The sequence below is a fragment of the Magnolia sinica genome, chromosome 11 (assembly GCF_029962835.1).
Source record: "Magnolia sinica isolate HGM2019 chromosome 11, MsV1, whole genome shotgun sequence".
NCBI classification, from domain to species: Eukaryota; Viridiplantae; Streptophyta; class Magnoliopsida; order Magnoliales; family Magnoliaceae; genus Magnolia; species Magnolia sinica.
The window spans coordinates 34,532,918-34,556,777 of record NC_080583.1 but is presented as its reverse complement, the minus strand read 5'-3'; positions in this window follow the sequence as shown (position 1 = coordinate 34,556,777).

Here is a 23,860-nt window from a genome sequence, read left to right as displayed (position 1 = left end):
ATCTTGACACAAATATGCAAGAAAAACGGATTTGAAACACTAACCTTGAAGAACTTGAAGGATGGGTTCGACGAGTCGAAGTTCGGCTCCAAGGAGAAGAAAGAAGAAATGAGGAAGAAAGTGAAAAATCCCCAATTTGAAGTGAAACCCGTGCTCCACGACTGGTCGTGGGTATCTACGACCGGTCGTAGTACGACTGGTCGTGTATACTCACGACTGGTCGTATAAACCCCAAAAATTCAATTTACTTGCAAATTTTACAAAAATTGAAATACAATCTAGCAAATATATACAATATTATACAAGAAGGCATAAATTATCAATTTAAAATGCACATGCCAAGATCAAATTTCATCTTTTTGAACCTGCTTTTATCAAGAGGTTTTGTGAAAATATCAGCACGTTGATCTTCAGTAGGAATATATTCTAGAGATATAACATTTTCTTCTACTAATTCCCTTATATAATGAAATCTAATGTCAATATGCTTAGTACGAGAATGCTGTTATAAGTTTTATTTGAAATATTTATCGCACTAGAATTATCACAATGTAATAACATAGAATCCTGTTTAATTCCATAATCACTTAGCATTCTTTGCATCCAAACAAGTTGTGTACATGCATTACCAGCTGCAATATACTCAGCTTCAGCTGTTGAAAGTGAAATAGAATTTTGTTTCTTACTAAACCAGGAAACTAGACAATTTCCAATGAAAAAACAACCACCACTGGTTGATTTTCTATCATCTAGATTACCACCCAGTCAGCATAAGTACCCAACTAATTGGACATTGGTTTCATGAGGATACCAGAGACCAAGATTTACGGTCTTGCGACATATCTAATAATTCGCTGGAGGAATCAAGTGAGATTCTTTTGGATAATATTGATATCTTGCTCAAATACCAACACTTAGAGAAATATCGGTCTACTAGCAATTAAATATAACAAACTACCAATCATACTCCAGATAAAGTTTTGAGTCAACATTTTTACCATTAGAGTCTTTTGATAGTTTCGGGTAGTACTCATAGGAGTATCAAAATTTTTGCCATTTTCAAATCCAAATCTCTTGATTAGGTTCAAGGCATACTTAGATTGAGAAATGAATATTCCTTCGAGTTGTTGCTTTACTTGCAATCCAAGGAAATAAGTCAATTCCCCAACCATGCTCATTTGACTGTGATTTCATCAAATCTGCAAACTCGGTAGTCAAGTCGGTACAAGTTGATCCATAAATGATATCATCAACATAAATCTGTACCATTAAGATATGATCATTATGTTTCTTAACAAACAGAGTTTTATCAACAAATCCCATTTGAAAATTATGAGTTAAAAGAAATTTTGTTAGTTTCTCATACCATGCCCTAGGTGCTTGTTTTAATCCATAAAGTGCCTTTTTAAGCCGATATACATGATCAATATTTTTGGAATCTTTCAAATCCCATTGGTTATTCAACATAGACTTCTTCATGTAAATCGCCATTTAGAAAAGCACTTTTCACATCCATCGATAGATCTTTATCTTTCTAAAACATGCAATGGATATAAATAGTCTGATAGATTCAAGACGTGCTATCGGTGCAAAGGTTTCATCGAAATCAATCCCTTCAATTTGAGTATAACCTTGTACCACCAGTCTAGCCTTGTTTCTAATTATATTTCCACATTCGTCAGACTTATTTTTGAAAATCCATTTTGTTCCAATGATGTGTTTATCTTTAGGTCTTGGTACGAGATACCAAACATCATTTCTTACGAATTGGTTGAGTTCATCTTGCATCGCAACAATTCAGTTCTCATCAGCCAGAGCTTCTTTTACGTTAGATGGTTCAATTTGGGATGTAAAACATACATAATTACATATATCCTCAAGTTGTCTACGGGTGCGAACACCGGTGAGAGGGTTTTCAAGAATTTGTGTGGTTGGATGATCTTTAATAGTCCTTAACTCAGAATCAGTCTGATTCGATGAAGTATCGGGTTTATCAATGATTAGTACTTCATCATTATCTGAATTAGAGATTGGTGTGTTTAAGTGATCATCAATGACAACATTAATGGATTCTTGAATCACACCAGTCCTTTTGTTCAGAACTCTATAAGCTCGACTGTTTAAAGAATATCCTAGAAAAATACCTTCATCACTCTTCGTATCGAACTTTCCCAAATTTTCACGATCACGTAAAATATAGCACTTGCTGCCAAAAACTCGAAAGTATTTAACAGTAGGCTTTTTATTGAACCACAATTCATAAGCCGTTTTATTATTATCTTTTCTAGTGTATACTCGGTTAATAATATAGCAAGCTGTGTTAACTGCTTCAGCCCAAAGATTTTTAGAGAGCTTCATGCTATTTAACATGACATTAGCCATTTCTTGAAGCACCCTATTCTTTCTTTCTACAACTCCATTTTGTTGTGGAGTTTTGGGAGCAGAGAATTCATGTAATATTCCTTGGTCGGTCTCGTCTGTATGGACCATGTAACATGTTTGATTAGATGAGCTGGATTCACTAATAATATAGCAAATTTAAGATTTTCAGTTTGAATCCTTTTGAGAACTTTTCTTACTTCTTCAAGGGTTTCAGATTTATCCCTTAAGAAGACTACCCAAGTAAATTTGGTAAAGTCATCAACTATTACCAAGATATACTTTTTACCACCACGACTTTCCGTTCTGGTAGGTCCTATCAGATCCATGTGGAGAAGTTCGAGTGGTCTTGATGTGGTATTTGAATTCACCTTTTTGTGTGAGTTCTTTATTTGTTTGCCTATCTGGCACTCACCATATATTTTATCTAATTTCTGAAGTTTGGGTAAACCTCTTACAAGTTCTCGTTTGCTCAATCGATATAAATTTCGATAATGTACATGTCCAAGACGTTTGTGCCATAAATCAGTCTCGTCTGTATGGACCATGTAACATGTTTGATTTGATGAGCTAGATTCACTAATAATATAGCAATTTTCAGACATTCTACGTCCAGTTAATATTACAGAACCCTTATTGTTTATTATCTCACAGCTTTGATTAGAAAACCGAACATTATGGTTATTATCACATATTTGTGATATACTAAGCAAGTTATGTTTTAAGCCTTCAACGTATAAAACATTTTTAAACACCGGAAGATTAAAAAGTTGAACCGTACCTTGGCCTATAATCTTACAGTTGCTACCATCACCAAATGTGACTGAACCATCAGTCATATCTTTCAGATCGGTGAATAAGGCTTTGTCACCTGTCATATGCCTGGAGCATCCACTGTCTAGGTACCACTTTGAATGACTTGTTGCTTTGAAAGCAGTGTGAGCAACCAAGCAGGTGACTTTAGGAACCCATTTCATAATTGTTTTGGGTTTAGGAACATAGTTGGTCTTCTTTTGTGTATATTTGTAGGAATGACCTATAGAGTTAGATTTTAAGAGCTCCTTGAGTAAATCAACTATCTTTTCAGCTAGTGGATTTCGTTTCTGATTAAAGTTGACATGGCTGTTTCTAGGTTTTTGAAAAGTTTTTGAATTTTTAGAAAAATCTTGATAAGTACTTTTCCCTTTTGAGTTTGAGGACTCTCCTTTAACAAACATAGGAGGAGTATACTTTTGTTTAGGAGGTAGATTTTTATCATAGCCCAACCCGGATCGATCGCCACATTTTCTAGATCCGGATAAAAGTTTTTCTAACTTTGGATCACCTTGGGCATATTTCCATGTGTCCTTTAAACTCAGAAGAGAAGATACTTCAGTTTTAAGTTTCTCAATTTCAGATTTTAAATCAACAATTAGGGAGTTTTTGAATTCCAAATCGCATTTCGATTTTTCAAAACAATCTGAAATTTGTGATTTTTCTAAAACAAGTGATTCAAAACAATTTTTGAGTTTAGAAAACTTTTCTTTTTGAATTTTAAGTTTGACAACAATTTTACAACTTTCCTTATATAGGGCATTGTAAGCGTCTTGAAGATCATCTTCATTTTCACATTCACTATTCAGATTTTCTTCACTTGTAGAGTCATTATCTGAAAATGTGAATTTGGCTAGAGTCATAAGAGCTTTAAGCTCATTGCCCGACTCAGTTTCAGAATCTTCTGATTCAGAAGAACCTTCAGAATCAGATGATTCATCCCATGTAGCCAACATACCCTTCTTCTTGGGTTTGTCCCTTTTAGGACATCTATTTGCTAAGTGCCCATATTCTAGATAGTTGTAACATTGACTATCTTTCAAAGATTTTCAAAATTTGGGTCTAAACTTCTTTTTGTCGTTTGATTTTTGAAAATCGACCCTTTTCTTGCTTTTGAAAATCTTATAAAATTTTTTAGCTAAAAGAGCCATTTCAACTTCTGAATCAGAATTTTCTTCTGAATTACATTTAGAAGATTTTAGCGCGATAGATTTACCTTTAGGAGCTTTAAAGTTTAACTCGTAGGTTTATAGAGAACCAACTAGTTCTTCAACCCTCATATTATCCGTATCACGAAGTTCCTGGATTGCGGTTACTTTAGAATTGAACCGTTCAGGAAGTGAGCGTAGTATTTTTGCACACACTTTACTTTCTGGGATTTTATCACCAAGACCCCATATTGAGTTTACAATGTCATTCAATCTAGTGTAGAAGTCCATAAACATTTCATTTTCCTCCATATGAATTTCTTCAAATCTGGTTATGAGGAGTTGGACTTTAGATTTTTTGACAATTGTAGTACCCTCGTGTGTCATTTCTAATATATCCCAAGCTTGCTTTGCAGTATCACAAGAAATGATTCTTTTAAACTCATTCGGTGATAGTGCGCAAGTAATTGCATTTAGTGCTTTAGCATTTGCACTACTCTTACTTTTCTGAAGGGTGGTCCATTGGTAATATGGTGTGGTTTACATAGATTTTGAACCATCAACCCCAGTAACTTCCATGATAGGAGGATTCCATTCAGTCACTGTGGCTTGCCACACATTTTCATCCATTGATTTGAGGAAGATCCTCATTACGGCTTTCCAATAAGCATAGTTGGAGCCATCAAAGGTGGAGGCCTAGTGATGAAAGGCTATCAAAATTTGACATCTTAAATAGCTTAAATCGTTAGCTCGAATTAAATCCAAGAATTAAAAGGAGCTATTAGGCTCGATACCACTTGAAAAGGCCAAGCTATATGTCCTAAAGGGGGTGAATAGGACAATGCCAAATAAAAACTTATAACTGAATAATAAAGAAAATGATAACCAAATTAAATAAATGCAAGAAAGAAAAACAACCTCAAAATTCAGATCTTGAGAGGTTGATACAAACGTTATTCTAAGGACAACCTTACACCAAAACGAGTTTATGGTAGGACAACCTTATTTCTAGAAAGGTCTTTGTATCAAGTCTCAAATCGAAGAGGAATACAAAAATAAATATAAACTGAATTGAAATAACTTGTAATTAAAGATGTATTGTTCTAGGGACAGCCATACACCATAAAAATGGCAGGGCAACCTTGCTGGAACAACTTTCAAATGAAATTGAAAATCAAGCTTATAAAGGAATAGCAGAAAGTAAATTCTAAGCTATTACAACATTCTCACAAAGCTTGAAATAATTACAACATTCACCACCATACATACATCCCACTAAAGAATAAAAATTAGAAGAGTAAAACAATCAACCACAACACAAGGGTTTATAGTGGTTAGCCTGTGTGTTCACCAACTGTTAAACAACAGCCACACAAAATGCTACTCCACTCCTAATATCCTCACACGGGGGATATTAGCGTTCACTAAAAATAGGTTTTCCCAGAGGTTCACCCAAAACCCTTACAATTGTGTCTTTGTATGTGGGCTTACACAATTTAAAAAAACCCCACTTCTGAGTTTTCCTGGCTTTCCTCAGATAACCAAAATAACAAGATTTTTTCGGCAAATCTTGAAAGAAACCAAAATAATAGAAAGGAATTTACAATATGTAAAATACCTGAAAATCTCCTCGTTGTAGCAGCCCGGTAGAACCAAATCAAAGTAGATGATTGAATGTCCAAGTTCAATGTCCAGGACTCGATTACAATGGTTCTAGTTCTAATAGATTTTAAATTAAACCAAATAGGGCTTGCCTTAATTGATTTTGATTCCAAAGAAAGGGAATAATAATTCCTCTTTATCAAATCGATTGGAATATAAGAAACAAAATCAATTAAAATAAAGCTAAGGAAAGAGAATATTAAATAAGCACACTTAGCTTAGATGGAGCACGAATTATCTCTCGGAAGTTCGACGAAGATTGGCTTGAATACTTTTATTAAATCGATGATTTCTTGAGATTTGTGCACTATTTATAGGTGAGAAGATCGGGTCTTCAATGGTCTAGAGTGCTCTTCGACTAGTTGAAGCAACAACGATATTTGAAAAATCCGGCGGGATATGCTCGGCCGTTCTACATGGTGAAGCTTTCCTACGCGTCGTAGGTCACCTACGGCGTCGTAGGTCCTGAATATCTTCGCTAGACTTCGAGTCGAAGAATGCATGACTGGTCGACCCTTCGACTGGTCGAACAGATTCCGGGACTAGTCGAAGGCTAGCATTTTATCCAATTTGTAACAAACTTACATTGTCGAGGAATTTCTTAGGCGGTGAAGCAAGTCTAGGACTAGTCGAAGAACAGACCAATCACATGAAAAATAACATTCGACTTATGTATCCGAAATGACCTACTTCTAAGGTCAACCTATGGTCAAACAAACCTCAATCATGAAGTATGGACATTGAAGCATTAGGAACAAGTGACCTTGAAGTATCAGTCTTGAAGTCTTGATGTAGTTGAACTCTTCATGTAACTCAATCTTGAAAGTGGCTTGAGTTTCAGCTTGAGTCTTGAGTTCAGCTTGAGTCTTGTCTTATGAGCAGTTCTTTCATTCCAGAGTCTTGTCTTGTGAGCAGTTCTTTCATTCAAGATCTTGAGTCTTGTACTTGAGAGCTTTGCTTGTTGTGAGCTTAGCTTGTTTATGAATGTTGATCCTTGAGAGAGCTTCACTTATGCAAGTTATATATAACAGAGTATAATAGTGATTTTGGCACTACAAATTTGACAACAAAGAGGGATAGAAACTATAGCATTTACACGGATGACATGGATGAAACAAGTGGGTCCCATGTAACAGTGGCCAACCACATTGATTATATAATATATTATATGTATTATATATACATATATACATATACGTGTGTGTGTGTGAAGCCATGTAGTGGCAGCGTCCAGCGTCTCTGGACGCTGGACGACCTTAATGAAAGGAAAAATAAATTTCATATTAATCCAAAACTTAGGTGAAAATCTCAAATGGGTTCCAATGGTAGACATTCAATCCCACTATATCTTGCCGTGTGGGCCACCTAAGCCACGTATATGGCTGAAATTTGGAGGGCGGCCCACTGCCCTAAGCACCTACAAAATGGATGGCGTGGATATGCAAAACACATCTCGGTGGGGTCCACATATGGGACCGTGCTCCCTGGCTAGTCTGACCATCTGCCCGCCCGCGCAGCAGCGCCTACGCACGCTGCTGACAGCAGCAGCGCCTGCTGCAGCAGCTTGCTCTCATCTTTTTTTTTTTAAATTTTTATTTTTATTGAGGTTTTTCATATGTGGGGCTTGCTTCTGGTGGATCCACTCCACCCTTTGTAGTGGGAGACCACGTTTTTCTGAAGGTCTCTCCTATGAAGGGAGTTCTGCGGTTCGGTAAGAAGGGGAAGCTGACGCCAAGATTTATTGGTCCATTTCAAGTTCTGGATCGAGTGGGAGCGGTAGCATACCGCCTTGCTTTGCCCACACCTCTTGCGGGCGTGCATAACGTATTTCATGTTTCTATGCTGAAGAAGTACGTTCCTGATCCTTCGCATATTATCAGTTGGGAGCAAGTGCAGTTGAGTGAGGATGTCACTTATGTACTGCGACCGACGCGTATTCTCGACAGGAAGGAGCAGGTATTGCGTAGCAAGGTTATCCATCTTGTGAAGGTGCTTTGGACGCATCATGGTGTGGAAGAGGCTACTTGGGAATCTGAAGCTGAGGTCAGGAAGACCTACCCTCTGATCCTTGAGACTTATATGAAGGTATGAATTTCGAGGACAAAATTTTCTTTAAGGGGGGTAGATTGTAACGACCTTAGAATTTTCTATGCTAATCTTTCCTTAAGTAGTTGTTTTGGGGTAATTAGAGCTTTACTCGATTGCTTGTGAAATCCGCATCAATCACTTTAAATTGTATCTGCATGGCTCTAAACATGTAGATTAGTGAGCGCTACGTTACTCAGAAATCTGGGATCCATCGCTAAATCCAGTTGTTATGGAAAATTTTTAAAAGATCTGGATCGGACCTGGACCGCGCGTCGAAAGTCCGATAGCGATGATCTTAGATCATCACGAAGTTGGGCTTGACCATCACCTCGAAAATCAAGTCCATGTGACGTCGGGTCGATTTGCTTGAGCTCGGAGTGAAGAGTGTGGAACGGTTGGAATTTATTAAGCTTTTTATGAAATCTGAGTCGTGTCGCTATTTTAAGCTATCTGACCATTGGATTTCGACCCAATTTCACCCTCGAATCAGGAAGTTGGCCCCGGCATATCCTAGTGCTTGTGGACCGATCGAGTTTCGTGACCGTTGATTGCAGTGTGGTCCGCCACTCCGATCAAGAGCGGCGGTATGAAAACTCAGACCTAGATCCATGGTCAAGGAGCTTAAGTCCAACCTTTCGTGGTTATAGGCCCACCAGAAGTGCTTCGTTGGATCGAGAAAGGCTTACTTTGGTTATAACCTAAGTATACCTTGACCCTGGGGTTATTTTCATCAAGAATAGGCCTATTTATAGTCCTTAAACCCTAGCTCTCTTTTCCATACGAATTTTCTCTAACCCTAGCTTGGAAAGAGAGTGGAAAAGAGAGAGGAAGTGAGAGAGATAAGTTGGTGAATCATCTTGGATTCTTCCTTGTTCTTCTTCATCTTTGAACCTTCACTTTGAATCGTTCTTCTGACGATTCTGAGTTCCTTTGGGGTAAGTTAACCTAACCCTAACCTATGTTAGAGCTTAGATTAGTTTTGGAGTTGTTGTATCTCATTTCTATCCTTGTTTTAGGGTATTCTAGCACCGTTGACGAAGACAACTCGTCAAATCAGTTCGGTGGTTCTTTCTTTGCTTAAGGTGCGGACTTTAAGTGTATAGGTTATGGTTTTCAAGGCTTTCAACGCCAGTTAGTGATTTATTCTTGTTATGGATGAGATTTCACATGCCAAATGTTGTGTTTACATTGCTTTCCTGATATGCATGTGCTATATTGAGATTTGTGTATTCTATGCGTATTTATAAAGTACCGTATACCTATAAAATGCGCACTTGTGTTTGCCATGATTATTTGTCATGTATGTATGCTAGATGCATGTATGACGACTCCTTGGTAAAAGGAATTGTCTAAGTGCATGTATTCCAACATCCGTCATGTATGTTGTTCCATGTATGCTAAGTGTTTGTAGAAATGCATGAATGATCTAAAGTGTAACTTATTACACCTATTGTGGGCGTTGAGAAGTGTTTCTCAATTCTCCTATTGATGCGCATTTTTTACTTTATGCAGTTTCATTCCAATTTATTTAAATTCAAGCATTACCTATGCTTACATTTATGTTAAGTTGATATTCTTTGATGCGTATGTACCATGATTTGAGTTGTTGTTCCATTTTTATTCTAACATATGAATATCCGTAGTAGTGTAAGATGTTTGGGACTATGCCTTAGTCCAGAAATCGGTTATTGACCCTATATTCATGGTTGAGATTGCTTTCCCCACGTAGGACGTATTAGACAAACCCGATTTGAGTTTGGGGTGGTTTGGCCACGCGAGTGTTTGCCCTATGTCGTTCAATTCAACGTGCGCTGGTGAGTTCGCCAAGTAACCCGATTGTCCGATCTATGTTCACCATGTATTGGACGCTATTGTTGAATACCGAACTTACCAGTGAAATCCTAATTAACTATGGTACTTGATCCGTTAAGACTCATGAGCCGAACATGGTGGTATGGGACACCGTGGGGTGACCTGCGGGGACGAGCCTCCCCGTAGTGACCGGAGCAACTAAACTCGTGAGCCGATTATGGTGGTATGGGACACTATATTCGTGTCGGCCTACATTGATTGGGGAGCCCTTTGAGTGACCTCGAGCATACTTGGATACCGCAATGAGGTGACGTGGTAGGAAGGGCATGAAAGGCCTGCATTGATTGGTGACCTACGACCTAAAACCATATGATCTATGAGATGTCTAGGACTGAGGTTTGGATGGTGAAATGAGGAAGGTATCTTAGCTTCCCAATCCTTGGTGAAATGGACTAATAACAACTTGGTAATCATATCCATGCACTGCATTTGCATGTGCTTTGTAGATGTGACGCACTTTGAGGCGATGTCATGCGTAACGTAAGATGAAGACCCTGAGGGTGTACGCGTGAGGGCACGCATCATATTGCATACATACCTGCAATAACAAGAGTAATTAGGATTTCTTTAATTTTCTGCTTTATCATTACTTGATTGAACGATAACATGTTAACCAGTGCCTTATTGTTCCACCGAGTTGATCACTCACTCCCACGTTTTGGGGCGGTGTTAAACACCCACCGACTCTGTCTTAGGCTAGTTGCAGATGGTGATGCGACTTCTGAGGCAGAGCGGGAGCCGGATGATGACGAGGCCGCCTTCTCTTTCGTTTGGACGGGTTCTGGAGCCTCGGTGATGGGGATCTCGGGATTATTTTGGGATCGAAATGATGTAACTTGATACTTATAATTTTGTTAAATAACACTTTTACGATCCGGCTTGTATATGTATTTTAGGATTTACACTTGTACACATATTTTTCTATAAGTCTTCCGCTTCCTTTATTCACTTATCTGAATCATATCTGTCTTTTGGCTTAATCTATTCCATGTTTATGCACTAATACCAACATACATCCATCATTAATTATGTTGCATAAGTGATGTTTTGGAACTGGGAGCTGAGTTATGCTCCGAATTTCAGGGGGTTACAAGTTGGTATCAAAGGATGATCTGGATTAAACCGGACCGGTTATGGTCACACACCGCACGTTGTCGCACTTTAGTGTATTTGGTGCGGGTCTATCATCGCTTTTGTGTTTGTGCGTAAGTTCTATCGGCGAAAGTTTCTTGAAAACCTTTGCCGAGATCGAGTCTACACTCACGACCCGAAACCTTTCCTAGACCCTCTATTAATGAGTTTAGAGGTCTATCTTCCCTTTTAAACCCTTAAACCTGCAAGAAATCGTTATTTGAATCAAATTTGCGATAGGCGTTAAACTATGCAAGGGGCCAATCGGGGTATTTTCGGCCCAGGGGGGAACCACATGTTTTGGACCAAGGGAAACCAGGAGGGCCTCGCCAAAATGGTGAGGCATCGCCGATGGAGACCGTGATGCCATCGCCCGGCGAGATCGCGGTCGGGGCGGTGGGCCGGCGCGGGCGACGTTTTGGCCTAATGTGGCCCACCTCTCCACGGTTTCCTTAAAACCCTTTCTTTTATCTACTTCCTTCACAAAACCCACTCCCAAGCTCTCCCTTTCTTCAAAAACCTCTCCAAACCCTCTCAAATCTCTCCCAAATCTTCATCTTCCTCCATTTTTCGTGCAAACCCATCACCCCATCTTCAAATCTTTCTTCCCATTGCTGATTTCTCCTTCTTTCCTTCTCATTTGAGCCCTTGCTTTCCCTATTTGGCTAATAGTTGTGTAGAAGCTTCACCATCTTCCTATTTCTCTCTTTCTCTCATTTCTCATAGCCCTCTTTGAGATTGTGACGGCCATCTTTTCCATTTCTTCCCTTCTCTCCTTGATGGAGAAGAAGAGAGCGCCCGTGGATGAAGCCGGGCCGAGCCGCCCAACCCGTGCACGGAGGCCGAGAGGAGCCGCCGCTAGCACGTCCGCCACACGTGAATTCCAGACGAAGTGAGACCTCGATCCTTGAGCTCCCGTTAGTAGGACTTTGTTGGCGGAACTGTCGCATGGAGTCTATGAAGGCCGTAGAGTCCTTTTTGAGGCTCATGTTGACCCGCGGCTCTTTGGTAAGTTTTTGTTGTTGGAGCGCCTAGAAGGGGCTGGTTGGGGTCCCTTGTTTGAAGGCGAGTATCGCGCGAATGCTAGCACTGTTCGGGCCTTTTATGCCAACATTCTGGAGCCTTCGCTGGAGCCTCTGCAGTTTAAGATTCCTTGTGGTAGTGGTCGTGTGGGTATCGTCGATGTTGCTTTGATATCCCGCCTCCTGAGAGTGCCACTTGGGGAAGTGCATGCCAGCGAGAAGAATGTGGACAGTGTGCGCGAGAGGGATCATCGCACCCGATCCTTGTGTGGTCGTCTGGTTGAATGGCAGCCGAATAGGAGTCTTCTGGCTTCTTTCATGACGGACGACTTCCGTTTGCTTCACCACATCTTTACGTTCAATGTATATCCAAGGTGGAGCAACCGCAGCGAGTGTACGCGCCTGATGGTGGATTTTCTATATCAGGTGGGGTAGGAAGCGAAGTTGTGTGTGCCGATGTACGTCCTGCGCCAGATTATTCTCATCGCTCGTTCGAGTAGAAGGACCGAGTCGCTTCCCTTTGGCCGCCTCATTTGCAGGATTGCACATGAGTTTGGCTATTGGCTTGGAGCTGAGAAGCCGGTTCCTGTTCGTTATATCAATTTGAGGACTCTTAAGCTGATGAAGATTGGTTCTGGTCGGCTTGCCTCAGAGGGTGAGGCTGAGTCTGAGAGCGGTGATGAAGAGAGTTATGCTGAAGGTGGTGCGGAGTCTGAGGAAAGAACAGAGCAAGATGAGGAAGAGATTGAGGCACAGGATTTGAGTGATAGCTCTCCTCCTGTGGTGCCAGAGCTGGGCGCAGAACAGACTGCCAGAGATGTCCGTCTTACACGACTTGAAGAAGGGCAAGCTGCTTTACGCCAGGAGAAGGTTGATCTTCGAGGCTTTGTTAAGCATAAGCTTAGGAAGATGTCTCGGACTTCAAAGTCTATCCTGTGTTGCTTACAGGATAAGGGTGCTCCGCCTCCATCTCCTGATTCCGATGAGTAGCATCGTCGTGGCCGTCTTTGCTTTGTTGTATTTTTCTTTCTGTGTGTAGCCGTTGTTGGCTTGTAGTTGGAGTGTTGTAGTGTTGTAGTTGTGGTAGTTGTTGTGGTTGTTTGAAGTTGTAGATGTTGTTGTTTTCATGCTTTCCTAGTCGTGATTCATGTATTGCTGCACTACTTGTATTGAGATGATTTTGTTTAATGGAATGCATGTTGTTGCCTTTCTTAGTCGCACCGCTTTATCACTACGATGTTATTATGGGTATGGATTGGCTCACGAGGATGCGAGCTAAGATTGATTGTGAAGCTAGATCAGTGACGATCCATGGACCTGAGGGCGAGACTGTTACTTTCCCAGTTCAGGTCAGTTACCCTCTTCGTATTGATTTTTATTCTTCTCTGTTGGAGAGTTTGGCCAAATCGGCGTTGGTTAGTACGCCGGTAGTTCAGGAGTTTGAAGATGTGTTTGAGTCGATTCCTGGATTACCTCCTCAGCGTGAGATTGATTTTGCTATCGATCTTATGCCTGGTGCGGCGCCCATTTCTTTACCCACCTATCGTATGCCTCCGAGTGAAATGGAGGAGTTGAGGAAGCAGATAGATGGTTTGCTGGAATTGGGTTTTATTCGGCCCAGTGTGTCTCCTTGGGGAGCACCTGTTTCGTTTGTGAAGAAGAAGGATGGTTCCTTGCGATTGTGTATTGATTATCACAGGTTGAATCTGGTAACTATGAAGAATAAGTACCCTTTGCCCAGGATTGATGATCTGTTTGATCAGTTGAAGGGGGCACGGTACTTCTCGAAGGTTGATCTACAGTCAGGGTATCATCAGTTGCGCGTCAAGGATGGGGACGTGCAGAAGACCGCTTTTAGGACCAGCTTCGGTCATTATGAGTTCCTTGTGATGTCGTTCGGTCTGACGAACGCACTGGCCGTGTTCATAGATCTGATGAACAGGGTGTTTCGGCCATTCCTGTTTCGATTCGTCATTGTCTTTATTGATGACATTTTGATTTATTCGGTGAGCCGGGCAGAGCACGAGGAGCACTTAAGAGCGGTTTTGGATACTCTTAGGGAGCATCAACTTTTCGCACAGTTCAAGAAGTGTAATTTCTAGAAAGAGGAAGTCAAGTTCCTGGGACATGTGGTGTCCAAGGAAAGAATAGCCGTCAACCTTGCCAAGGTAGCTGCAGTGCAGGACTGGAAGCAGCCTGGTTCAGTTACTGAGGTGAGGAGTTTTCTGGGCCTTATAGGCTATTATCGACGCTTTATTCAGGACTTCTCGAAGATTGCCAGACCGTCGTCGTAGCTGACACGGAAGGATTTGAAGTTTGCTTGGAGTGAGCAGGCGGAGTTAGCTTTTCAGGAGCTGAAGGACAAGTTGACTTCCGCCCCTGTGCTAGTATAGCCAGAGCAAGGGGTTAAGTATATTATATATACTGACGCCTCTCGCGTTGGTCTGGGTTGTGTCTTTATGCAGAAGGACATGGTGATTGCTTATGCTTCGCGTCAGTTGAGGAAACACGAAGAGAATTACATTACGCACGACCTGGAATTAGCAGCTGTCATCTTCGCATTAAAGCTTTGGAGACATTACCTCTATGGTGAGGAGTTCGAGCTCTTTTGCGACCACAAGAGCCTTAAGTATATCTTCACGCAGCGTGATTTGAATATAAGGCAGCGTAAATGGATGGAAACATTGAAGGACTTCAAGTTCGATGTTTCTTACCATCGTGGTAAGGTGAACCTTGTGGTAGATGCGTTGAGTCGCAAGAAGGCTATTGAGTTTGCAGCTCCGTTGATGATAGCAGAGTGGGATATGTTGGAGTTCGTGCGCGATTTTGAGCAGAAGCTTACGGTGGTTGAGCCGTATGAGGTTATCGCACACATTCGTGTACAGCCCGTTATCGACGAGAGGATCGTTGCAGCTCAGGCAGATGATGAGCTTTTGGTGAAGATGAGGCAGCGGGTTGGTACAGATGAGAACTCCGACTGGAGTGTTAGTTCTGATGGGGGCCTACGTTTTCGTGGCCGGTTATGTGTTCCTGACATCCCTGACTTGAGACGTGAGGTTCTCGAGTTAGCCCATAGTTCTAAACTTGCGATGCATCCAGGTAGCACGAAGATGTATCAGGATATGAAGAGGTTTTATTGGTGGGACAATATGAAGGTCCAGATTGCTGAATTTGTTTCTCGTTGTCTCACGTGCCAGCAGGTCAAGGCAGAGCATCGCCGACCTCCTAGGTTGTTGCAGCCCATGCCCATAGTGAATGGAAGTGGGATTTCATCTCTATGGATTTTATTTCTGGGTTGCCGAGGACGAGAAAGGAATTTGACTCTATTTGGGTGATCGTCGATCGATTAACGAAGTCGGTGCATTTCTTACCGATCCGAGTCACTTACTCTGCAGACGAGTTGGCTAGGTTGTATATCAAGGAGATAGTGCGTCTGCATGGAGTTCTCCTGGAGATTGTGTCTGATAGAGACACGCGTTTTACATCTATCTTCTGGATTCGTATCCAGGAAGCGATGGGTGTGAAACTGAAGTTCAGCACCGCGTTTCAACCGCAAACAGATGGGCAGACGGAGCGCGTGAATCAAGTCCTAGAAGATATGTTGCGAGCTTGTGTTTTGGATTTCAAAGATAGTTGGGATGATTGTCTTCAGTATGCAGAGTTCGCGTATAATAATAGTTTCCAGGCAAGTATCGGTATGGCTCCCTATGAGGCGTTGTATGGTCGCCGTGCGAGCACCACATTGTTGGGCGTAAATTGGTGAGCGTAGTTTGCTTGGCCCGAGTTGGTGCAGGTGACTTAGAGAAGGTTGACATCATTCGACGTCGACTTGTGAGCAGGTAGAAGAGTTATGCTGATACGAGGCGTCGACCGCTTGAGTTTGTAGTGGGAGACCATGTTTTTCTGAAGGTCTCTCCTATGAAGGGAGTTCTGCGGTTCGGTAAGAAGGGGAAGCTGACGCCGGGATTTATTGGTCCATTTCAAGTTCTGGATCGAGTGGGAGCGGTAGCATACCGCCTTGCTTTGCCCACACCTCTTGCGGGCGTGCATAACGTATTTCATGTTTCTATGCTGAAGAAGTACGTTCCTGATCCTTCGCATATTATCAGTTGGGAGCAAGTGCAGTTGAGTGAGGATGCCACTTATGTACTGCGACCGACACGTATTCTCGACAGGAAGGAGCAGGTATTGCGTAGCAAGGTTATCCCTCTTGTGAAGGTGCTTTGGACGCATCATGGTGTGGAAGAGGCTACTTGGGAATCTGAAGCCGAGGTCAGGAAGACCTACCCTCTGATCCTTGAGACTTATATGAAGGTATGAATTTCGAGGATGAAATTTTCTTTAAGGGGGGTAGATTGTAACGACCTTGGAATTTTCTGTGCTAATCTTTCCTTAAGTAGTTGTTTTGGGGTAATTAGCACTTTACTCGGTTGCTTGTGAAATCCGCATCAATCACTTTAAATTGTATCTGCATGGCTCTAAATGTGTAGATTAGTGAGCACTACGTTACTCTGAAATCTGGGATCCATCGCTAAATCCAGTTGTTCTGGGGAATTTTTGGAAGATCTGGATCGGACCTGGACTGCTCGTCGAAAGTCCGATAGTGATGATCTTAGGCTGTTGCGGTCACCGAGTTGGGCTTGACCATCACCTCGAAAATCAAGTCCATGTGACGTTCTGGGTTGATTTGCTTGAGCTCGGAGTGAAGAGTGTGGGAACGGTTGGAATTTATTAAGCTTTTTATGAATCTGAGTCGTGTCGCTTGCGCGACGATTTTAAGCTATCTGACCGTTGGATTCTGACCCAATTTCACCCTCTGATCAGGATAGTTGGCCCAGGCATATCCTAGTGCTTGTGGACTTGATCGAGTTTCCGTGACCGTTGAATTGAGTGTGGTCCGCCACGGCTGATCTGAAGAGCCGGTCAGTATGAAAACTTAGCCTGACCTAGATCCATGGTCAAGGAGCTTAAGTCCAACCTTTCGTGGTTATAGGCCCACCAGAAGTGCTTCGTTGGATCGAGAAAGGCTTACTTTGGTTATAACCTAAGTATACCTTGACCCTGGGGTTATTTTCATCAAGAATAGGCCTATTTATAGTCCTTAAACCCTAGCTCTCTTTTCCATACGAATTTTCTCTAACCCTAGCTTGGAAAGAGAGTGGAAAAGAGAGAGGAAGTGAGAGAGATAAGTTGGTGAATCATCTTGGATTCTTCCTTGTTCTTCTTCATCTTTGAACCTTCACTTTGAATCGTTCTTCTGACGATTCTGAGTTCCTTTGGGGTAAGTTAACCTAACCCTAACCTGTGTTAGAGCTTAGATTAGTTTTGGAGTTGTTGTATCTCATTTCTATCCTTGTTTTAGGGTATTCTAGCACCGTTGACGAAGACAACTCGTCTAAATCAGTTCGGTGGTTCTTTCTTTGCTTAAGGTGCGGACTTTAAGTGTATAGGTTATGGTTTTCAAGGCTTTCAACGCCAGTTAGTGATTTATTCTTGTTATGGATGAGATTTCACATGCCAAATGTTGTGTTTACATTGCTTTCCTGATATGCATGTGCTATATTGAGATTTGTGTATTCTATGCGTATTTAGAAAGTACCGTATACGTATAAAATACGCACTTGTGTTTGCCATGATTATTTGTCATGTATGTATGCTAGATGCATGTATGACGACTCCTTGGTAAAAGGAATTGTCTAAGTGCATGTATTCCAACATCCGTCATGTATGTTGTTCCATGTATGCTAAGTGTTTGTAGAAATGCATGAATGATCTAAAGTGTAACTTATTACACCTATTGTGGGCGTTGAGAAGTGATTCTCAATACTCCTATTGATGCGCATGATTTCCTTTATGCAGTTACATTCCAAGTTATTTAAATTCAAGCATTACCTATGCTTACATTTATGTTAAGTTGATATTCTTCAGATGCGTATGTACCATGATTTGAGTTGTTGTTCCATTACTGTTTTACGTTCCATATTAATATCTGTAGTAGTGTAAGATGTTTGGGACTATGCCTTAGTCCAGGAAATCGGTAATTGACCCTATATTCGTGGTTGAGATTGCTTTCGCCACGTAGGACGTATTAGACGAACCTGAGCCGTATTAGAGTTGTCGGCAGTGGTTTGGCCACGCGGAGTGTTTGCGCACTCTATGTCGTTCAATTCAACGTGCGCTCGTGCAAGTCGAGTTCGTCAAGTAACCCGATTGTCCGATCTATGTTCACCATGTATTGGACGCTATTGTTTGAATCTAGGGTACCGAACTTACCAGTGAAATCCTAATTAACTATGGTACTTGATCCGCTAAGACTCATGAGCTGAACATGGTGGTATGGGACACCGTGGTCGAGCTGTCGGCCTACGCTGGGGTGACGAGCCTCCCCGTAGTGACCAGTGAGCAACTAAACTCTTGAGCTGATTATGGTGGTATGGGACACTATATTCGTGCTGTCGGCCTACATTGATTGGTGACGAGCCCTTTGTAGTGACCTCGAGCATACTTGGATACCGCAATGAGGTGACGAGCCGAACTGTGGTAGGAAGGGCATGAAAGGCGTGCATTGATTGGTGACGAGCCCTTTGCTACGACCTCAAATATATGATCGTATGAGATGTCTAGGATTGACGACCCTAGTATGGATCACTGTTTGGATGGTGACATGAGGAAGGTATCTTAGCTTCCTAATCCGGCTGTGTGAAATGGACTAATAACAACTTGGTAATCATATCCATGCACCGCATTTGCATGTGCTTTGTAGATGTGGCGCACTTTGAGGCGATGTCATGCGTAACGTAAGATGAAGACGCTGAGGGTGTACGCGTGAGGGCACGCATCATATTGCATTCATCCTTGCATTAACAAGAGTACTTAGGATTTATTTAATTGTTCTGCTTTATCATTACTGTTTGATTGAACTGATAACATGTTAACCAGTGCCTTATTGTTCCACTGAATTGATCACTCACTCCCACGTTTCTGGGGCGGTGTTAAACACCCCCAAGACTCTGTCTTAGGCTCTGATGTTGCAGATGTGGATGCGACTTCTGAGGCAGAGCGGGAGCTGGATGATGACGAGGCTGCCTTCTCCTGTATGCAGTTTTCAGACGGGTTCTAGCGAGCCTCGGTCTGATGCGCGGGATCTCTGGGATTATTTTTGGGATCTGAAATGATGTAACTTGATACTTATAATTTTGTTAAATAACACTTTCATACGATCTGGCTTGTATATGTATTTCAGGGATTTACACTTGTACACATATTTTTCTATAAGTCTTCCGCTTGCTTTATTCACTTATCCCTGAATCATATCTGCATTTTGGCTTAATCTATTCAATGTTTTATGCACTAATACAGTCAACATACATCCATCATTAATTATGTTGCATAAGTGATGTTTTGGAACTCGGGAGCTGAGTTATGCTCGACCCCCGAATTTTAGGGCGTTACAATTAAGGTGGGCCCTACCTTCACATGTGTTGTCTAGGTGGACCACCATAGGCACGGATGGTGTGGATAAAATGCACACCAAGGTAGGGTCCATCTGAGTGGGCCACACGACCATCTACCACAAAACAAAAAAGAAAAGAAAGGGAGAGAGAGAAAGAGAGACACACGTGCGATGAAGGGGCCTCGGCACTATGGGCCCTTCGATCTATGCATTCAATCATACATCAAGCGGGTCCCAATACATGTGGGCCCACCAAATCAAAGGTCAACGGTGAAGATTCTTCCTCCACCCAAAATGGACGGTCTAGATGACCTCTAGCTATGCAAAGAAAATAAACATCATGATGGGGTCCATGGAGAATGGCCCATCATGGAACGATCATGTGGATCAAGGTGGGCCATCGGCCACACCTAGGGTCCAAAGTGAGATCCATACCATCAATCGGTAGGCCTCACTTGTTCCTTCATTAAAAAAAAGAATCTAGGCCTAATAGAGCACCCACTATGATCCAAAGGTCAAGATCTACACAAAGAAAATCACCCACCTCGAGATCTCTTTTTCCTTCTTCCACCAATGCATGATAGAGCCCCAAAGAGATAACTTCAACGGTGGAGATGATCCTTAGATGGTGGAGATGGGAGATAGGGAGGTGGGCCACACTAGCTCTCTCATGGGAGTCATGGACGTGGGAGTCTCATGGTTGCTTGAAAAATAAAGAAAATAAGTGAGAAAGAGAGAGAGGATGGGATGGGTGAGTGAGGTGATGGGTGTACTTGTGTAAGGGAGAGAGTTGATGTTAAAGGGGGTGGTTGTACTTGGGGATGGGTGTGAGTGATGGGAGTGATGTGTACTTAATTGATGTGATTGATGTGATATTTTCTAGGGATTGCAACACGCGGCGTTCATCCTTGAATTGAACGCGGGCCCACATCTCCTGGCCAAGGTACCGCATCGGCGTGCAAGACGCGGCATCGAAACCACGGCGACGGTGCGGTCGCACTGGTACAAGTCTCAGGTCAAGCCGACTCAGATATAGGGGACACATCTCAGGGTCGCGTGCAAAAACTGATAATTATTCGCGAGTTACTGAAATTTGACTGGGATGACCACGGAAGCCTACGGAACAGTACGGGTTAGGATACGGGTCTTACACAGGTTGTTATGAGACTCCCTAATAGGCGGAGGTTATTCACATGAGCGCACGGTATGCGCAAGATTGATGCATGACTGAATTTTATGACTCATGCATCTTGCATTATGTGTGGTGATTATTGTACGCCCCAGCGACATCATGGTCGTAGCCTCCACAAGTATTTTGTGGGTGGCTAAATGGGACACCAAAAATCTGTTTTATATGGGGTGTTATAAATATCCTTGGGTGAAAGTCTCTAAACCCTCTTGGTTCCAGAGGTTACTCCAACGTCTAGATCGAGTGGATGCATGAGCGCATGAGGGCCGTATACCGTTAGGCAGCGTCTTCCATTGTATCGTGGTCGATTGGAAGGGGGTATGGCCTTACCTGCCCGAGAGGAGGGGGCAATGCTAGGCTGAGTCTGACCAGCTCGAGGAATGGGTCCGCTATCGACGAGCCGAGCCCGATATTGGCAGGCGGATAGTGAGGTCTCTTCCACTCACCTTATTGCACGCGATGGGGCGGCAACCTGGTTTGGAATGTAATAGACCCCGGTGATTTCCCAGAGAGGAACCGTACTGATATGTGGACTTATTGAGTAGGAGTTGTATACTCATGCATTCATTTCATTCACTATCCACTCGTGCTAGTGGTGTGCAACTATTTGTTACGTGTACCTCCGCAATGGCCAGGATTTCTGTTGGGGCGCGCGACTAACCTGAGATCGGGAGTTTACCACATTGAGTCTGACTATCCAAATTTAGGTATGGGACTGGTTTAGATAAAAGTCCCTTGTGATGGACCCCATAGCTTGCGATACTACGTACTATCATCCCGACTTCACACTTCAGTATGGTCATTCCATTTGCACCGCATAATTGTATTACATTCGCGGCATATGGCATTTTGGGTTACCTGTGTTTCTTTATTTATATGGTTTAGATACGGTATCTGATATTTGACTCTTTATGACTCATCATTTGTATAGTTGATCTGTATCGCGTTTTCTGATATTGTTCCTCATTTGTATAGTTGATCTGTATTGCGTATTCTGATATTGTTTGACTCATGGACTTGTCAATATTTTCACTTACTCTGATAACGTATGATTCATGATCTTGCACCTATTTCGACATTGTATGATTATGGCTTTGGGTTGAATACTTGGCATTTAACTTGTGCACACACTTTCACCACCCACTAAGGTTTCTATAAGCTTATGCACGATAGATGCGTGCAGGTGGCGTTAAGTTGCAGCAGCGTTGAGCTTGGAGCATGCAGCGGACCTCTGGAGCTTTGATTTTTGTCATATGTATTTCCCTTTCAGCACTGTATTCAACTATTTATATTAGTGGATATATGATGATGATGTTGCCTTTATGATTTGGGTATACTTGTGGTTATGCTTATTACGAGATAAATGTACACAAAAAAAAATCCTCCTTGTAGGATCTCAGGATCGGAATCTGGCGTGTAAGCGCCGGGAGCCGAGAATGGGGTACTACGGAGGCTGTCGGCACCGAACTCGGCGATCGGGTTTCTCGTGAGATCGGTTTTCGAGTTTGGGGCGTGACAAGAGAAAACGACCTTTGAGAGGTGAAATGAAAATTTTCCCACTCGTCCGCCTTTTATCAGGCGGTAAACTTCAATATCATCGAACATGGTTTTGATGATATCGATATGCCCCATTCAATGTTATCGAAGGTGTCCTCGATAACATTCTCGAACATGCGACTCTTCTGATTCCAACAGGGGCGTCAATGATATCGATATTTGTTCGATTTCATCGAGCATCTATACGATTCATCGACAGACTTATCGAAGATGTATATCTTTCATTTTTCAGCATTTCGACAATCTTTCATATATGTATAACTTAGTATATCTTCATATCAGATAGTATACACATTAAAATATGTACAGGCATTGTACAATCCAAAATTATAAACATCAGGATGTTTATACAAAAAAATTGAGGTGAGGGACCTCAGATATATCGTAAAAATTCATCAAAATTGCATCTTTTCAACAACTATCCAGATCTGGATACATGACCTGGACATATTTTTCCATGCTCAAATGTTTCTAAGCATATGGATCAGCCCTTCCTTTGCCTTTAATGACATAGCAATGGTTATTTGTGCGACAACCCTTCATCACTGGTTTTCCTGTTAAGTCTACAATCTCGCATTCCTACTTATTGAATGTAACCACATGCTCAGTGTCACATATTTGAGAAATGCTCAGAAGATTATGCGTCAATCCTTTTATGCAAAAAACATTCTCATTTTTTAGCATATTTATTCCTTTGATAATTCCCTGTCTAATTACCTTAGCAGTGCTTCCATCTCCATAAGTGACTATCCCATCATTAAGATCTAAATAGTTTGAGAGATGGGATTTATCACCTGTGACATGTCTTGAGCATCCGCTATCCAGGTACCACTTAGTATCATTATCTGTTATATGGTTTGAGTGAGTAACAAGGTAATTTTTCTTGTCTTTCACTACCCATTTTGTGACAGGATTTCTTATTGTGGTAGTTTTTGTTTCTTTAATCAAGTTGGGTAATTGAATCGTGTTTCCTTATCTCACAAATTCATTAGTTTTCTTGCTTAATTCAACCACTTGACTCAATAACTCCATCTTGTCAGTCATTCTGGGTGGTGATGGATGTGTATTACCTCTATCCATATTCCTAGGTGGACACCTGACATCTTATATTGTTTTTCTGGTTGGTCTGAATTTACCAGTATATTTTTTACCAAAATTGAGTTGAGTCCTCCTTAAAGATATTTATTCAAACTTATAATGACTAGAATCCCCACATGAATGATAAATAGGAGTAGTTTTTATTTTACTTCCTGAAGCAGCATATTTTTCAGCCATTGGTGCTGCATTTCCAGATTTTATTTTAAACTTATTATATCCTAAGCCACTCTTGTCTTTTCCGGGTCTTCCCATCCCTAAGAGTTTTTCTAATTTTTCACCACTCTGGGAAAACTTATAGTTTAGTTCAGAGACTTTCTGAATTTCTCTAAATCAAACAGGAGTGTGTGATTTTCATTTTGAAGGTGCATGTTTTTATCTTTTAATAGCTCAATCTATTTGTTTAGTTTTTCTGACTCAGATTTAAGAAAGGTATTGATTCTTTCGAGCC